Source organism: Mobula hypostoma, chromosome 9, assembly GCF_963921235.1.
Source record: "Mobula hypostoma chromosome 9, sMobHyp1.1, whole genome shotgun sequence".
NCBI classification, from domain to species: Eukaryota; Metazoa; Chordata; class Chondrichthyes; order Myliobatiformes; family Myliobatidae; genus Mobula; species Mobula hypostoma.
Window position 1 is genome coordinate 129,503,580 of NC_086105.1, and position 17,852 is coordinate 129,521,431.

At 41.5% G+C, this 17,852-nt stretch overlaps 1 pseudogene; it reads right to left on the reverse strand.

The window, feature by feature from the left end:
- LOC134352048 (major facilitator superfamily domain-containing protein 1-like) overlaps positions 1-17,852 on the reverse strand; it is a 48,233-nt pseudogene that overhangs the window by 18,104 nt on the left and 12,277 nt on the right.

Consider the following 17,852-nt stretch of genomic DNA (forward strand, 5'->3'; position numbering starts at 1 on the left):
ATTGAATGTGATAAGCAATGATAATGAATAAATATGTAAACCAAATTTGTATTACTCAGCCAACAATCACAAAATTATTTAATGGTATGGGAACAGGAAATATTGTTAGAGGGACATGGGATGTAACTTGGATTCTTCTGCTATCTGTTTGCTTCATACTTTACTGAAACCCACACTTTAAAGTTCAGCCTGAGCTCAATACAATTACTGTCCATGAAAAGGATGTCTGACGTTCCTGCTGATCACAACCTACCTGCAGTTAGAATAGGGGTTCCCGACCTGGGGTCCATGGACTCTTTGCACAATGATATTGGTCTATTATGGTTGGGAACTCCTGAGTTAGAACAAAGCAAATGATACTCACAATCAGCATTCCGGCTATGGGTAGTAGAAGCATCGAGGTATCGAACACAGCACCAGTGATGTAGGAGGCTTCCTGAAGACTGTACCTAGAATACTTATCCTGAATGAACTTACTGAAAAATAAATGCCAAGATATAAGAGATATAATTCAAGTAGTCACCCGTATCTAGTTTTCTCATCGCATGAATAATCCTGGAGATTGTTGCAAAGAATTAATTAGAGATTCAAAATTGTAGCAGTATGCGATGAGGACTACCATAAAAAAGACAAAGTGTCAACTATGAGTGAAAGATCACAGCTGTCCTATTGTAGAGAATCTCGATTTTTAAAAATAAAGAGAGTTACAGTAGGTGTGAGAAATAAAGAGAAACTTGCAATGATTCTTTTTCAATTAAATAGCAAGATCAGACCATTCGGAAGATGGTATAAACGCTTTAGATGTTTAATACATCGAACTCTACTTACTTGGTGTCAACAATAAATGGAAGGAATCCATTATAGAAGAACATGAGGGTAAGAACCAGCAGCCAGTAGAGGAGAGACAAATGACAAATATCCTTTAGCCTCTGGGGAGAAAGAACAAAAAGGTCAGACAAGACCCTGTGGGGGAGCTGTAGTTAGATCCCACTCAGGCTAAATAATGTAAATAGATCTTCTAGTACACATCTTCCAGAGGTCTACTTTGAGGACCAATGATTACTCACCAAAATAGTTGACTACTAAAGATATTTGTTCCATATTCAAAAGAAATATTTTTTTCCAAAGTTAAATCCCAAGCCAGTGATTCTACCCACCACTTTTTTGGATTCCTGCTGGAGGACAACGTCAAGTCCCAGCTGCTTTGCACCACTTCTATCCAGGATGCCAACGATGATGGCAGAGACAAAGCCAAGAACACACAGCAAGGTTCCTGAGAAAATGAACAAGATATCCACACTACTGCAAAAAATACACCACAACAGATAGACACAAGAGCTGCTCCCCGCCACCCCCCCCCCCACCCGATACATGATTTGGCGATGAGATCTGGAGTTCAGGGTCCTCTCACTGGCAAATCCTGAGATCAATATGAAAGATTGAAGCCTGAAGGTCGATTGGAAGTCCAGAAGTTGAAACCTGATGGTCGATGCCCTGGATCTACAAGTTTTGAATCTACTGGGGAATGAGAACCCCTTGTCCACGAATCTGCCTGAGGACGAGCAGCCTGTTCTGGGGTTGGAGGACTGTCTGTGTGGGTGTGTGGAAGGACAGAAAGGGCCTTGTTTTACAGTTGTTTTGTTATTGTTGTCTTTTGTTTTGTTGTATTCTCTGTTGTTCTGCTGAATGTTGTGGGCATGCTATGTTGACGCTGGATATGTGTGGTGACGCTTGTGAGCTGTCCCCAGCACTGGCTGTTAACGGAAATGACACACTTCAGTTCATGTTTCAATCTACTGTAGATGATATAAATTAATGAATCTGAACCACTGACCTCATTCTAAAATCACAAGGTGATCTAACTGGGAATTCTTTTAGCACCTAGAGATTCAAGAAAATCAATATCAAAGTTAATTGGGAAATAACACTGTAACACTACCCTTTCCATGAAGCCTGTTGATTACTGCGCGGCGTGGAGGACTAAATCCGCCAATTAGATCCTGGCCTAGTCACAGGACCATTTATGATGTGTAATTAACCTACAAACTGGTACATCTTTGGGCTGTGGGAGGAAATCCATTTGGAGAACGTGCAAATTCCATATAGGCAGCAGCGGGAATTGAACCTGGGTCACCCATACTGCAGAGTGTTTTACGCTACCATGCCATAGTGGCTGTGACACTTTCTTCCCTCTGTTACAGTGGAAAGCCCCGCAAATAGCATCAAGTCATGATTTATAATCTATTGACATCACTGACAAGATCAGTAATTGTTGTCAATTTCAATTGCCCTTGACATGGTGGTGTCGATATGCCTTCTGGAATCACTGTAGCTCATGTGATTATAGGTATTATCTGTGGTTCAGAGTGCTATTAGCAGTCAACCACATTGCATTGTGGTCTGAAGTCACACATAGACCATATAACAATTACAGCACGGAAACGGGCCATCTCAGCCCTTCTAGTCCGTGCCGAACGCTTACTCTCACCTAGTCCCACCAACCTGCACTCAGCCCATAACCCTCCATTCCTTTCCTGTCCATATACCTATCCAATTTTTCTTTAAATTACATTATCAAACCTGCCTCTACCACTTCTACTGGAAGCTCGTTCCACACAGCCACCACTCTCTGAGTAAAGAAGCTCCCCCCTCATGTTACCCCCAAACTTTTGCCCCCTAACTCTCAGCTCATGTCCTCTTGTTTGAATCTCCCCTATTCTCAATGGAAAAAGCCTATCCATGTCACCTCTATCTATCCCCCTCATAATTTAAAATACCTCTATCAAGTACCCCCTCAACCTTCTACGCTCCAAAGAATAAAGACTTAACTTGTTCGACCTTTCTCTGTAACTCAGATGCTGAAACCCAGGTAACATTTTAGTAACATACATCAAAGTTACTGGTGAATGCAGCAGGCCAAGCAGCATCTATAGGAAGAGGCGCAGTCGACGTTTCAGGCCGAGACCCTTCGTCAGGACTAACTGAAGGAAGAGTGAGTAAGACTCTTCCTTCAGTTAGTCCTGACGAAGGGTCTCGGCCTGAAACGTCGACTGCGCCTCTTCCTATAGATGCTGCTTGGCCTGCTGCGTTCACCAGCAACTTTGATGTATGTTGCTTGAATTTCCAGCATCTGCAGAATTCCTGTTGTTAACATTTTAGTAAATCTTCTCTGTACTCTCTATTTTGTTGACATCTTTCCTATAATTCGATGACCAGAACTGTACACAGTACTCTAGATTTGGCCTTACCAATGCCTTGTACAATTTTAACATTACATCCCAACTCCAATACTCAATGCTCTGATTTATAAAGGCCAGCATACCAAAAGCTTTCTTCACCACCCTGTCCACATGACCAGACCAGACCAGTTAAGTAGTTGCTGAGGGACATTAATGACTCAGATGGGGTTTTATTCCAATATGATGACTTAATTCTATTTTTGCCATTTTATTCCAAATAGCTTTAAATAAATTAATTCAATTAATATTGTAAAACTTGCTATGGTGAGATTTAAACTAAATTCTTTGCAACAATCGTGCAGAAGACGCAAATTTCAAATCATCATGTTTACAAACCGTTGAAAATTGTGACATTAATTAAATTCACTTACTAGTTATGTCAGAATAAGATTTATACCGACATCCAATTTAACCATTTATCAGAAAATGACTCACAACATAGTTCTAGCATTATCTGGAAAGTTCAATTTGGTAAAAACTAATTATGAAAATAACAGATACTACATGAGTGCAATCTGTAACCAGTGTTTCATAATCTGATTTAATGTGGTGATAGTAGAGCACAAGACCAATTTCACTCCCTTTGTACAATTTTCAAGTTCATGATATTCATCCGTACCTGCCCAAAGAGTCCACTGCAGCCCAAAATGTGCTTCAAAAGATGGGGTGAATAAAAAGTTGAAGACACTGCCAAGACGAGAGAAGGCGACTTTCAGCCCAAAGGCCAATGACAACTCCTTATCTTTGAACCAGAAAGCAAAAATACGGTCCTGAACAACTGAAAGAGTGGAAAAGAAGAGAATGTGAGTGAGAAAAGTCACTGTTCAGTTTAGAGCTAATGGATAAAGGTAGATTTATTAGATCTGCAGAATTAGCACAAAAATTACCATTTAAAAATTATTGTATAGGTATGAATGTAAGTTTGGCCAGAAAAGCCCTTATCTATTGTCCTTAGAAGCCTGGTCATCTGGATTTTACTTTACTTTATTGTCACCAAACAATTGATACTAGAGCGTACAATTATCACAGCGATATTTGATTCTGCGCTTCGTGCTCCCTGGAATACAAATCAATAGTAAATATTTAAAATTTAAATTATAAATCATAAATAGAAAATAGAAAAGGGGAAGTAAGGAAGTGCAAAAAAAAACCGAGAGGCAGGTCCAGATATTTGGAGGGTACGGCCCAGATCTGGGTCAGGTTCCGTTCAGCAGTCTTATCACAGTCGGAAAGAAGCTGTTCCCAAATCTGGCTGTATGAGTCTTCAAGCTTCTGATCCTTCTCCCGGAGGGAAGAGGGACGAAAAGTGTGTTGGCTGGGTTGGTTATGTCTCTATTATCCTGGCAGCACTGCTCCGACAGCGTGCGGTGTAAAGTGAACTTCTTCCTAGCTCCAAAACTCCAGCCATCTTCTGAAGGACAATTAAAGACGGGCAGTAAACCCTGGCCTTACCAGCAATGCTAATGCCCACTAAAATATATGAGACAACATGTATCTAAGGGTACTTAAATAGGTCCGTCCTGTCATTATTTTTCCTTGAAGACCACTAAAATCCCTAAAGACTGGAGATGGGTGAATGTTGTCCCAGAATGTCAGAAGGATGACCACACTTATCCTGGTAACTATAGACCAGTAAGCTTCATGTGTATTACAAGTAAGATGATGGAAACAATAATGAAACATAGAAAATAGGTGCAAGAGTAGGCCATTCGGACCTTTGAGCCTGCACCGCCATTCAGTATGATCATATCTGATCATCCAACTCAGAACCCTGTACCTGCCTTCTCTCCATACCCCCTGATCCCTTTAGCCACAAGGGCCATATCTAACTCCCTCTTAAATATAGCCAATGAACTGGCCTCAACTGTTTCCTGTGGCAAAGAATTCCACAGATTCACCACTCTCTGTGTGAAGAAGTTTTTCCTCATCTCGGTCCTAAAAGGCTTCCCCTTTATCCTCAAACTGTGACCCCTCGTTCTGGACTTCCCCAACGTTGGAAACAATCTTCCTACATCTAGCCTGTCCAATCCCTTTTATATGTTTCAATAAGATCCCCCCTCAATCTTCTAAATTCCAGAGAGTATAAGCCTAGTCGATCCAGTCTTTCATCATATGAAAGTCTTGCCATCCCAGGAATCAATCTGGTGAACCTTCTTTGTACTCCCTCTATGGCAAGAATGTCTTTCCTCAGATTAGGGGACCAAAACTGCACACAATACTCCAGGTGTGGTCTCACCAAGGCCTTGTACAATTGCAGTGGTACCTCCCTGCTCCTGTACTCAAATCCTCCTGCTATGAATGCCAGCATACCATTCGCCTTTTTCACCGCCTGCTGTACCTGCATGCCCACTTTCAATGACTGGTGTACAATGACACCCAGGTCTTGTTGCACCTCCCCTTTTCCTAATCGGCCACCATTCAGATAATAATCTGTTTTCCTGTTCTTGCCACCAAAGTGGATAACCTCACATTTATCCACATGAAGAATGAGTTGGAAAAGCAGCTGATAAGAACAGGCAGCATGGGTTCAGAGAGGGGAAAATCATGTTTCACTAATATGCTGGAGTTCTCTGAAGAAGCAGCTAACATTTATGATAACAACAGAGCAGTTGGTATCATTCACGGACTTTTAGAAGGCTGTTAACAAGGCAGCTTTGGGCCTGTACTCACTGGAATTTAGAAGAATGTACAGGGGAGGGGATCTCATTGAAACCCTCCGAATGTTAAAGGGAGAGGGTATCCAGAACCAGAGGGCACAGCCTCTAAGTTGAGGGGTGACCTTTTAGAACAGAAGTTAAGTGGAACTTTCTTAGTGAGCGAGTAGTGAATTTGTGGAATGTTGTGCTACAGACTGCGGTGGAGGCCAAGTCCATGGGTACATATAAAGCAGAAGTTGATCATTTCCTGATCAATCAGGGCATCAGAGGATATGGCGAGGAGGCAGGTGTATGAGGTTGAGTGGGATATGGGATCAGGCATGATGGAAAGGCGGAGCAGCCTCGATGGGCTGAATGGCCTAATTCTGCTCCTGTGTCTCATGCTCTTATGGTACCCCACAACAGGTTAATAATCAAATTACAGGAGATTGGCATCCAGGGCAAGGTGTACGAATGGGTGCAGAATTGGCTCAAAAACAGAAATCATTTTCTCACCAAGAAGATGTTAAAAATGAGGTTCTGCAGCAATCAGTTTTGGGGCCGCTGCTGTTATTAATTTACATTAATTATTTGGATAAGCACACAACAAATAAACTAGTAAAGTTTACTGATGACGCAAAATTAGGGGGAGTGGCTGATAATATTCTGGCAGCAGAATCAATACAGTTAGATCTAAACAAATCCAGATGTGGGCAGATAAATGGCAGATGAAATTTAATGTAAGTAAATGTGAAGTATTACATATAGGAAGTAGAAATATTAGACATAAATATACAGTGGGGTTCTTGAGTTAGAAAGTGCACTGAATGAGAAGGATACGGGGCTCCTGGTAGACTCATCAATATCAACATCTAGACAATGTACAGAAGTGATTAGGAGGGCTAATGGAATGTTGGATGGTAGAATGCACTCAGTGGAGTTCAACTCAAGAGATGTTCTTAAGCTGCATAATGCACTTGAGGGGCCACACCTTAAATACAGTGTACAGTTTTGGTTTCCATATTGCCTGAGGGATGTGAAGGCACTGGAGCGAGTCCAGAGAAGGGCGATGAGACTCATTCCAGGTCTGCAGCATAAGATAGATTGAAAGAATTAAATCTTTTTAGCCTAAGTAGATGTAGAATGAGAGGAGACTGATAGAAGTGTTCAAAATCATTAAGGATAAATCGGATGACAGCTGCTACTTCAAAATTAATCCATCATCGAGGACAGAAGGCCATAGGTGAAGACTGGTTAATGGAGATTTCAGACTAACATCAGGAAGCATTTCTTTACACAGTAAGTTGTGGAAACATGGAACAAACTATCTAGTTGTGTAGTTGAGAGTAGTACCTTAGAAACTCTCAAATCTAAACTCGATAGTTACTTCAATGCAATATCTGAATAGGAATTTGGCAAGCTTTGTTGCACCAAATAGCCTGCTCTTGTCAAAAACTTTCTCATGTTCTTGGATAACTACAAGCATCCAAGCTCTCAATTTTTTCAAAAACTGATGTCACATTTTCATCCAGTCCTTTAGGAAGGAAGGGTAGAAATCAATTCAAAATAAAAGTAATTAAGATGCTGGATTGAATGAGTGAATAATTTTAACTCTTCAGAAAATCTGTACTAACCTACTGACCATTCCTTGTTAGTCTGTTAACAACAGATTGAAACTGGTACTTACGATAGAATGACCCACTGCTTGAGCCAACAAGAAGTCGGCCAATGATCATCAATGGCAGTACGTAACTGGTGCCTTTGAAATGGGATCCCAAAGCAAAGGTAGCTGAGCCCAGCACAATAATAAAGTAGAACAAGATGACACCAACTACAGGGGAAAACAAATAAGACTGTTCAATCAAAAGAACATCACAGGTTTACTTCAACATTCGTTTCAAAAATTCAAAATACACTTACTCTCAAAGAATGGATACATTATATAACCTTGAGATTTGTTTGCTTTTAGATAGCCAGAAACTTGAAAGAACCCAATTAACGAGAGAAAAAAATAAAAGACCAACACCCCAATCACAAGAGAAAAGAAACAAAACAAAAATCATGCAAACAACTGTTAAAAGCTAGAGTCCATCAACACGTATTCCTGAACAACTAGTTTCTTCCGGAGATTATTTCATTCATTTACTACTTTTTAAAAAGCCTTTTCCTAAATCATTTTAAAAATGTTGGTGGGCCCTTATCTTGAGCTCTGACCTAATTTGGAAAAAAATCATAATTTTGGTATCTATTTTGGTTGATGTTGTACACACTTAATTTATAGACTCTAAGAGTAAAAGATTTGGTCATCTTTTTGTTGTAGCTTCTCTTTACATATCATTTCAATGTTGTTATGCTTTTCTCCTTTCTCTCATAAGCATGCTAATACAGTTTATTCAAATTCAACATCAGTGAATAATTCATTTTTAAAATTTATTGATGGAGATACAGCACGGAAAGGGCCCTCCCGTCCCTTCGAGCGGCGCCGCCCAGCAATCGCCCAATTTAACCCTAGCCTAATTGCAGGACAATTTACAATGACCAGCTAACCTACCAACGGGTGCATCTTTGGACTGTGGGAGGAAACCGGAGCACCCAGAGAAAACCAACGCAGTCACAGGGAGAACGTACAAACTCCTTATAGGCAGCAGCGTGAATTGGACCCGGGTTGCTGGCACAGTAAAGTGTTGGGCTAAGCACTGAGCTGCCGTGAAGAAATGAGGAAAACATAAATACGAGTTTGGACTCTCAACTGGCATGGGTGACCATGAAGTGCCAACCAACTCAAGCTTAAGATTCCATGTCCATTATACAGTAAAAATAAACACCCAGATCCAAGGGATGCCACAAGCAAAGGATTACATCAAAGCTCTGAATGCTCTTGCATGGTGGAAAATAATTCATTAGTTAATTGCGGGGCGGGGGGGGGTAAGATCCAAGTACAACATCTCGGAGCCTCTGAGGCATACTGAGGTGGCATGGCAGTGTAGTAGTTAGTGCAATGATTTTCAGAGCCAGCCGTAAAATCAATTGGGGTTCGATTCTGGCCATTGCCTGTAAGGAGTTTGTACGTTACTCCCGTGACCACGTGCATTTTCTCCTGGTGCTCTGGTTTCCTCCCACATACCAAAGATGCACAGTTAGGGTTGGTGAGCTGTAGGCATGCTGTGTTGGTGCCAAAAGCATGGTGACACCTGTGGACTTCCCAGCAAAGTCTTCGCTGATGTGATTTGATGCAAATGATACATTTCACTGTCTGTTTCTCTGTACATGAGACAAATAATGGTAACCTCCCTCTCTCATCCTTAATGATGGCAGCATGTGATTGCCAAAGTTGAGAATGAACAATTTCACCATTCTCCTGAAAACTCCCGATCACACATTTTAAGGAGCGCTGCCACAAGTAAGCAGCATCCATCATCAAAACCCTCACCCTCTTTTCACTAATACTATCGGGCAGGAGATACAGAAACCTTGGATCCAACATCACCAGGGTCAGAAACAGCGATCACTTTACACCCATCAGGCCCCTGAAATGGCATCGATAACTTCATTCATTATTCCTCTGAACCAATTCTACAACCTGCTGACTCGCTTTCAAGGACTCTTTGCAATTCATGTTTTGAGTACGAGATTTACTTTACAGTTTGTCTTCATTCAGTGCAGTGGATACAGCCCAGTCTATCACGGGTAAAGCCCTTCCCAGCATTGAGCACATCTCCATGGTACCGCTGTCCCAGGAAGGCAGAAACCATCAGCAGGGATCCCCCACTCACCCAGGCTGCACTCTTCTCACTGCTGCCATCAGGAAGAAGTTACAGGAATCTCAAGACCCACACTACCAGGTTCAGGGACAGTTATTACCCCTCAACCAGCAGGTTCTTGAACCAGAGGGATAACTTCACTCAAGTTCACTCATCCCATTACTGAAATGTTCCCACAACCCATAGACGCACTTTCAAGGCCTCTTCATCTCACATTCTGGATATCTGTTGTTTATTTATTATTAGTATTGTTACGAACTGTAACATTTTAGAAACAAACCTGCAGTAAGAGATTTCACACTGGATCAGGTTTTAATGTTAAAAACACTAACATTTATTAGTATCTACTTATAATATAGTAACTCAACCAAGATAAACACAAGTTATCAGTGTTACGTATATATATGTGTGTAAATATAACTCTCAAACTATTGAGCTTGGGGGAACAAAGCTTAGAGTCTTGAGATGGTAAAGTAGGAACGTTCAATAATCCACGGAATAAATGATCGGAGAGAGATATTTGTAATCCAGGGTGAAAGGTAGAGGAAAGGTAAGTACAAAGTATTCCATAGGTCCCACGTCAAGTGATAGTACATGGTAAGGTGTACGTAACTTGTGACAAAGTTACTTTGAACATAGTCTCTGGAGATCCTGTCAAACACTTGGCTGGACTCTCCAGAACCTAGTTGTTGTTTGAATGAATGCAAGTCAGACACAAATAACATACTATCTGATTATCATGCATTTGTTTTTGCAACTTTCTGAGTGATTTTCAGATTCTTTTGCTACACGTTTTTATGCAAGCGATGTTGTTGTGATTTATTACTGAGATCAAAGAGCAACAGATCAATCTCCCCACTGCACTCCCCAAAACAGATTCAGGCCAGGTCAGTACCAAGGAGGGAGAATACCTGGGAGTACAAGGTACAGCAGACTCACTTCCTGTGGAAAGAAATGATCCCCCAGCACTGCAAATTCAATTAGAATCTCAGACATATTTTATACACAAAATAGATGTGATAGGTGTTGTTTTACACAGCATCTGATCTCCCTTTTAATAGCTACCAGTGACTCTTACTACTTTCAGGTGCATCAAACCGCATTAAATAAACCTTGCTCCGGTACCACCCTCTGACAGCGTCGAAGGGAGAGATATTCGAATGGAGAGGCGCTCTCTCAGGAGTAGCAAGCAAGAGGGTGAGAGACATATACACGGACACGTTCCTCTGGCAGCAGTGAGTGAGTGACAGGCTGATAGATGGCACAAAATACTTGTTCGCCTCTATGCTTGCAATCTTCCTCAACAATTTAATCAGCAAACAATGGGGTCAATTATGGGCTGGCGACCCATCTCTAAACTTCTTGGCCTCAAGGCCACTTGAGCATAGTTGATAAAACAGTGTGCTCAGTACAGTTCTGAAATGATTTAACACCTTCAGAAAGCAGCACCTCTGGAACCCAACACCACCAGCACACAAGAGGTTATGAGGGGAGATATTAAAATCCTGATAAAGTTTAACATTGTGCTTCTTAAACAATAAAGGATACACCATAAAACAACCTGGTTGGTTAAGTCATTCAACTAAAAGTAATAAGGCAGTCTCTTTTGGGTTTAATTTTAACACTTATTGAGGATCAGTCATCAATTGATCTGTTATCTGTAGTAAGTTTCCACCTGAAGTCATTGTTGCCAGTATAAATGGTAATTTAACCATCCATTTTACACTAAAGGAAAATTTTTTAAAAGTCCTCTGAGAAAATCTCAAATCTGTAGTGATAATTTGATTTATATCTGGAAATATAGTGCATTTTGTTTAGAAACTGGGCACTGGAAACTCCCAAAGTACTTAGAAGTATAAATTTAATATTCTACCATTCAGGCATTTGTCTACTGGGCTTAGCATCCAAAGTTCAGCTCCACTGAAGTCAATTAACTCCTGTGGTTAGCAGTTGTAGAACCTGACGGTTCTCAATCATGTGTATACAGACATATCTCTTCCTTCTAATTCCTGATCGTGTTTATTAATGTTAATCTTAACTTAACTACGGTGTCTTAACTGTACAATTTTATATAACATCTAATTCACTACGCAATTGATCAAACACGACATACAACTGCCAATGCACTAATGCAGGCAGCATTCAGATAAACAAGATCCACTTGCGAGATTTAAAAATTTTAGAACCAATAGAAGAAAATGAAAATTATTTTCACTTTGATGGTTATCATGCTTAGGCCCTTGGTTCTGGCAAAAAAAAAATGCATTGTTAATCTTCCCATGCAAAAACAAAACAGAAGACTGGAAGTATTTCATAGGTCGGGTAGCATCCGTGGAGGAAAAGGTATTTGACAATGTTCTGTGTCGACCTATTATCCTGCATCAGTCCAGGGTCTTGACCCCAAACCTGTCAATGTCCTGATGAAGGGTCTCAGCTCGAAACATCGACTGTTTATTCATTTCCATAGAAGCTGCCTACCTACTGAGTTCCTCCAGCATTTTGTGCATTACTATGAAACATCAATTTATACTTCTGCCTCCATTGAAGCTGCTTGATATACCAAGCTTTCCTGTTTTGTTTTTGTTTGCTCCAGAATCCAGCACTTGCAGTTCCCTCTTCCCATGCAGTTCATTATAGGCTGGGAACCCAAGAACAGGAAATCCCAGGGGAACTCCCGCACCACGCAGAAGGTGCGGAAGGAGGCTTTATTACTGGGCTGAGGACCTCTTTCTTTAAATTCATACTGTTCATACTCACTGCTATTTCCCAGCTTGTCTGTGAAAAATCCAGCCAGTATCACCACCACAGCATTTCTAGAGGAGAGATGAAGTAAATAAATGAAAATGAATGATGAGGGCCTCAACTAAAATGTTAACAGTACATTTCCCACAACAGATGCAGCCAGAGCTGCTGAGCTCCTCCACCATTGCTCCAGAGTACAGCATCTCTGGTGTCTTGTGTATCCAAGAACTTTGTGCCTTCCTCCTCCTTTCTCCACCTTTGGCAGAGGAGAACTATTTCCATCTCTGCAGTATGCCGTAACTTAAATACCTTACAATGGTATAATTTTTGTGCCAATTGAACACAAGGTGTCAATCTCAGATATACAATTGGATTCACTCAAATCTAGAGTTCCTTATTATAATAATGGAAACTAAGCCTTAGACAGTGGTTAAAATGGCTCACAACACATTCTTCCAGAAGATTCTCCCAGTTTGAAAAACTGATAGAAAAGGTTCAGCGGTATTTGGGCCAAAAATGGGAAGTGGTACTGGTTTAAATGGGCATGGACCAGATGGGTTAAAGATCCTCCTTCCATGCTCCAAGGCTCTATGACAACCGGGTATAGACCAGGGGTGGCCAACCTTTTGCACACCACGCGTCAATTTTTTCACGCATGAGTTCAGATGCACCTTACAACTCTTGTACCCCCATTCAATTCTTGTAAAGATACGTTAATATAGACATATTTAGCATTTTTACATGATATATTTATTTAATATAAAAACAAGATAAACACTACTTACCTTAATTTAACAAATACATTTTGTCTTCTTTTGATTTCTTCCTTTTTCTTAATCACATATTCTTCCTGTAACTCAGACCCAAGCACTCGTTTCAGTTTTCCTTCTATTTCAGTCTGATGTTGTGTTTTATAGTGTCTATTAAGATCATGTCTTCTATTATGTGAGAAAGTGTCTTCACAAACAATGCACAACGGTTTTCCTGTTGGACCCGCTATGAATAAGAACTCATTTTCCCACTGTTCATTGAATTCACTTTCTGCTTTTCTTTTGTTCATTTTCTTTTGCACTGCGATGAGTAACTGAATGTAACAGCAAGGCTTAATATTCGATAAAGTACAAAACTGCAAATGTTCACAAAGGACGAACAAAGCACAACTCCATAGTGCACGTGTGTCAATTGTAAACTGACTGACAAAAACCTATGATGCATCGCTGGTGCAGACGCCTGGCGCCTCAGGATCAAACAAGTATCAAACGTGTATTGAACAGTTATGGAATGACTGCAGAACAAAAGTCCTTCTTTCCTAGTTTGACTCATTGAACTTTTTTAAAATTGAAAACAGATTAATGTGAAAGATGATAGCATGCACCAAAAGATGTGCATGAAATAATAAAATTGCTAAAAATAATTGCTAAGTTTTTGTCATAAAGTGGTGGCTGGGAACAGACCCAAGTGCAAGACACAGACACTGAAGTACTAGGGCGGGACTAGGATACAGGGTGAGGGCTAGGACATGGACACGAAAACCAGGAACCCGGAACAGGACAGGACAAGCGAGCTAGGAGCCCGGGCTTGGACTCCGAGCCAGAGACTGGACAAGGACCCAGAACTAGGCAAGGACGTGACTTGGCTGGCAGGCAGGACGAGACTGGAGTCTTCAGGCTTGAGACTTGAGGCGAGGCTGAAGACCAGAGACTTGAGGCGAGGCTGGAGACCAGAGACTTGAGGCAAGGCTTGGCTAGAGGCTTGGGATCTTGAAGCTCCTCCTGGGCAGGGTGCGGATCACCTGGGCAAGGCGCGGATCTCCACCAGACGGAGGCAAGGGACAGGAAGGGACAGAATCCACCACAGAGTAACAGCAATCTGGCCTGGCTTACCCAACGGAGGCAAGGGACAGGAAGGGACAGAACCAATCGCAGGGTAACAGCAATCTGGCCTGGCTTACCTGACAGAGGCAAGGGACAGGAGGGGACAGAACCAACCGCAGGGTAACGGCAATCTGGCCTGACTAACCAGATGGAGGCAAGGGACAGGAAGGGACATAGATACAGGATGGCTCCAAGACAAGACTTCAGGACAGGCGAGGTGAGAGTTACCAGCAAGACAAGGCAAAGCTTCCGGCAATGCAAGTCGAGACAAGAACTTCAGGCAAGGCGAGGCGAGAGTTACCGGCAAGACAAGGCAAAGCTTCAGGCAAAGAAACAGAAGGCAGGGGAAGGGATACAAGGAGTAAGGACAAGAACAATCCAGCAGCCATGTCCTGGTCTCTGGAGTTACTTAGGAAGCCAGCCCCAACGAGAATCAGCTGCCTCAATTAGCGCTCAACAGAACCAAAACAGAGTAGACAGGAAAACCTGCAGCAAGGGCCGATGGACCGGACTGTGAACAGGAATGTGGACTTCACGGACCAGACCATGAGAGTTTTAGTTTTGTTCTCAGTAAAACCCATTCCTAGCTCTAAGCTACGAGAATACCTGTTATAGATTTTTTTTCTATGTAGACCCCCTGGCCACCCTCAGGGTTGCTCGGCTCGCTGTCATCTAGGGAAACAGCCTCGGCCCCTCGAAACTGGGTAATTAGTTTGTGTGGATGCTGTGTGAGGTACCCCACCTCGCCCAAATAACAGACAATACACCAGATGCAATTAAATGATATACAGTTTATAGATATTACTGGAATTATATAACTAAAAGAGAATAAAATATAAAAGGAAAATAAAAGGCGCCACACTTATCAAAGTTCAATCTCTTCGTGCACAAAAAAGCCCGTTGGAGCTCAAGGACCTTCTTCTTCACCCTGCGACCCCCTCGGACCACCTCGACCGGCCGCCTGAGACCAACAACGGTGGTTGACCAGACGCTCCACACGAATCCGTCTCCGTCTCCTCGCCGAAAGTCCCGCTCGGGGTCCGACCCCGTTAGCGGACTCACAGCACCTCGTCCATCCTCTGTCTCGCTCTCCCGCCTTCTGCCCCCAAAACCCCCTCGCAAACAGTATCTTCAAATACACCAAAACCATAACAAGTATCCCAATTGGTTAATAACGTATTTCTTATCACCCTCTAAACCACAACAAGCTGCTAGCGCAAACTTTCTCAGCGTTTAAGACAACAAAGCCGCATTCCCCAGATTAACATAACAAAGACGCCATTTTAATTAGCCTCCGCAGTAACATAAAAATCGAAACCCCCTTACATCTACAAATCAGGTTTTGATTAATACTTTTTGCATTACTTTTTTATTATTATCACTGGGGTATAATGCGCCACTTTTAATCATCTAACACGCCACTTTTGGCACGTGTGCCATAGGTTGGCCATCCCTGGTAAAGACTGTCCTTGTTGGAGAAGGCGGCAAAAACTAATTGAGCTTGTTTCTCTCCTCGAATTGCAAACAAATAATCATCACTGTAAATTATAAATACATATAAATTAAGTGCAGATGAACACAAGTGAACCATGATAAACTTGTTGCCTTGCCTTTCCCATTGAGAACAAGTAAGAACAACACAATGTCAGATGGTCCAGAACATGGTACATTGATTAGTGCAGCAGATATGAAGGCCAGGAAAGGAATATAAAGTTGCTGAGCATACACTGAATATTCCAGCCATTTAACTAACCACAAACAGATAATGACACAGTAGTGTAGCAATTTGCTTATTGCTACTACAGTGCCAGTGACCCGAGTTCAATTCCACCATGATCAGTAAGAAGTCCCTGTGACTCTGCAGGTTTCCTCTGGGTGCTCTGGTTTCCTCCCACATTTCAAAGACATACTGGTTATAGTGAGTTAATTGATCAAAAGGGTGTAATTGAGTGGCGTTGGCTCGTCCAACCCAATGAGCCAGTTACTGTGATGTATCTTCAAAATAAAATAAAGATGTTTTAGAGAGAAGGTGCAAGAAAAACATAGTCTGAAAAGTTATAGTAACAAGAAATTCCACAAATAGGGCCTTTACACAAAACCCCCTGTGGTGTTAAATAGAATTCACTAGGATTACCATACTCCATTTCTGTTTTGACAAGACTATTGGTAATTCGATTAATTTATTGATGATTTTGAAAGTGAGCTACTGGGAATAGAGGTCGGCATTGAAATTTAATCCCACGTTCAAAGCATAGGAATGGAGTAAAAATGAAGAGGGCATTGTAGAAGTGTATATTCTGTTAAATAGTATACTTACGTCCATGCATAGGTAGCAAAGAGAAGGTTGTACTGCTCTGGGGTCATTCCCAATCCTTCCACACAATCTGTTGTCCCATTAGTCACGGTAGAATTAAAACAAGTGATATTCTGGAAATACACAGGTCACAACACCGTCAGGCAGAGACAACAGAACAAAATTTATCCAATAACTTTAAACTTTTCGTAACCATGACGCTTATCCATTTAGGTTTTGTGACCAGTATCAATACTTCATCGTTAAATCCTCAAGTTCATTGTCTTCACTCACACAGTATCAGTTGTAAATTTACCAACACCAAATCAAAGGTGTAAATGAAATAGTGAAAAGGCACTAAAGGACGAGAAGACAAGCTTACATTAAATTAAAAAAAAGGGAAAGGCAAAGGCTTCTGAAAATCCAAATAAGCAACATCCACTGATTCTCCTTTGTCTATCCTGCCTGATATTTCCTCAAAGAATTCCAACAGATTTGTCAGACAAGATTTCCCTGTGATAGACCAAGCTGACTTTGGCCTATTTTGTCATGTGCCTTCAAGTATCCCAAAACCTCATCCTTAATAATACACTCCAACATCTTTCCAACCACTGAAGTCAGACTAACTACCCTATAATTTATTTTCTTCTGCTTCCCTTCCTTCTTGAAGAATGGAGTGATGTTTGCAATGATCCAGTCCTCAGGAATGAGTGATTCTTGAAAGATTGTTACCAACGTCCCCACAAAGTCTTCAGCTATCTCTTTTAGAAACCCTGCAGTGCAATCCATCTGCTCTAGCTGACTTAGTTACCTTCAGACTTTTCAGGTTTCCAAGAACCTTCTCCTTACTAATAACAATGACACTTCTGCTCCTGACCACTCTCACATTTCTGACATTTTGCTAGAGTCTTCTATAGTGAAGACTGATGGAAAATACTTCTTAAGATCATTGAACATTACAAACCCTCCAGTGTCATTGTCCAGTGGTCTGATACCTTTGACATCCCTTATCAGCCACGGTTGCCTCTTCTTCCTTTTAGACTTCTTGTTCATCTTTGGGATGTATCTTTTCTACATCTTCCAAATTGCTGCCAGAAACTCCCACCATATCTGTTCTGCCATCATCCCTGCTAGTGTCCCCTTCCAATCAACGTTGGCCAGCTCCTCTTTCATGCCTATGTAATTCCCTTTCCTCCACAGTAATGTTGATACATCCACTTTTAGCTTCTACTTCTCAAACGGCAGTGTGAATTCTATCAATAATGATTACTGCCTCCTCAGGGATCCTTTACCTTAAGCTCTCTACC